Below are 2,286 nucleotides of genomic sequence, written 5' to 3'. Positions count from 1 at the left end.
TATATATATATATATATATAGAACTCACATTATTTTGGAATTCAGCAGAGCAACTAAACCTATTTTTATTTTAGAAAATATAATATAACTAACTCTAATTTTTCTGCAAACTAGTTATCTATTTTACCAATTGGAAATGTAAGATGCAATCAGAAATCACCTCTAGAACTTTAATATAAATGTAGAATAAGAAAAGAGAAAAAGTTCAGGAAGTTTATATGTCAGAGCCCTAAGAAAATTTACATACATGTTACTTGAAAATTAATAGATTTTGCTATCATTTCTAAAAATGCATATTGCTTTATAGATGACTTGAACAAATAAATGTATGACTTTATTATTGAATCAATTTTGTAGCTAATGTGTGTTTTACCAACACCAGATACATGATAATAAACCTCAAAATAAAAGTGAGAAAAAAATAAATTAAATAAGTCAATCAGGATTTTTGGTGTCTGTAAATGCACATGTAGAAAATAAATAGCCTTAAAGACGATCAGTTATACCCCAGATTTAGGCAAAGGAAGTTTAATGACAAACTTAGGAAAGGTATTACACAGAAATGAGATACAAATTTGGCCAATACTGAAAAGTAGGCTGCAGATCTTAAAGTGAGAATTTCAAGCCCTGCATTAACATGTTCTTTCCACAAATTCTCCTTTGCTCTTAAAAAATTACTAGTCATCTGCAGCGTATGTCTGATTTTTCACTAAAACATTCTATGGTCACCCAAAGCTTTGCCTTCTTTAGGTACTTTTGCCTCTAATAGGTGTCTACAGGTGCTGTTTAAGTAACTGGCTGGCAGTGCGTTCTGTGGACTACAGGACTGTGTGTGTATCCCTCACCAGGGAAACAGGCTCATTAATAACTTCAATATAATCAGATCTGAGACCATTTCTAGATACCTTGGAACTAATTCTAAGGATTTATTCCTAAGGCCTATTCCTCTGGAACATTATTATCTAATAGAAGTACAAAGTGAGCTACAAATGCAAGCCACCTATGGAGAGAGAGAGAGAGAGAGAGAGAGAGAGAGAGAAGTTCAAAGTCTATGTATAAGAAAAAGGCTTAATTATAGTCAGTACACATATACTTTGAGTGATTTTTATGTAACATATATGCACACTGATGGCTAGCCATGGAGGTGCAGCAGTAATACCATATTCTGCGATGCCGAGGCCACATGACAGGGTCCCAAGTAAGTGACCTGAGGTCTCCCTGTTGGTGTCAGGGCATGCATGTTTGTCTGTAAACCTGGCTGCTTGAGGGTATGGGTAGGATCATGGCATGTGGACACTGTTGGGAATCTCTCTCTCTCTGAAGAAATAAAAAAAAAAATAAAAAATATAAAACACAAAGAGATGGAAGGTTCTGATATAGAGGAATATACTAGACTATTTTGACCTCCCACACCATTTGTTCACACTCTTGCCTCTGTAGTTATTGTTCTGCCATGCTATTTTATCATGGTCCGAGTGTGGGATTTATCTCTCTCACAGACAATCTTGTTAAAATGTATTTATTGAATCACTTCAACAGACAACAATCTTGTTAATAGCTCCTACATGTCATTTCATGCCCATTTTCTCTTTGGAACCCAGATGTAGATATATTTATATATTAAAAAAAGAAAAAAAAATTCCTTCTTCACATTGATGGTTATTACTTTGTCTAGAAGTCATAACGTTTTATAAAATATGCGCTCAGCTGGTGAAGCTTTCTCTAGTCTTTTCTGTTTTTGCTTTTCTTTAAAAAGAAAGAAAAAGAAGAGGACCAGCAGTTAGCATAATGGCTATGTCGCTGGACTCCCATGTAGTAGACCGCGGTTCACGTCCTGGACTCGGTGGCTTAAAACTCATGCCGGGCGCGTGTGCATGCGTGCCCAAGATCCCGAGAGGAGAACGAACGAGAAGGGGTTGTGGGGTGGCCATCCCCCCTGGGGGGTGATTTCTCGCTGTCTCTCTGTCTCTCTCTGTCTGGCGAGTGCACGTTTTTTTAAAACACCCAAAAAAAAAAAAAAAAAAAAAAAAAAAAAACGAAAAGAAGAGGCTTGTTCAACAAAGGATTCATTCCAACAGCCAATGTCTTTCTTATTCAAAAGCACATGGAGATCATTTTTATAGTCTTTTTTAAACATTATCTTTTACATCAGACTTATATATTTTAAAATTAGAATTTTTAGAACATCGACTGCAGGTACACTTACATGCTACTTACTCTTATCACACTGATGTGTTTTCCACCTGAAATGAAAAGGTACATTCTACCGCTTTCTCACAGTAGGGA

Source organism: Tupaia chinensis, unplaced genomic scaffold (assembly GCF_000334495.1).
Source record: "Tupaia chinensis unplaced genomic scaffold, TupChi_1.0 Scaffold000498_1, whole genome shotgun sequence".
NCBI lineage: Eukaryota > Metazoa > Chordata > Mammalia > Scandentia > Tupaiidae > Tupaia > Tupaia belangeri.
This window is presented reverse-complemented; position numbering follows the sequence as displayed.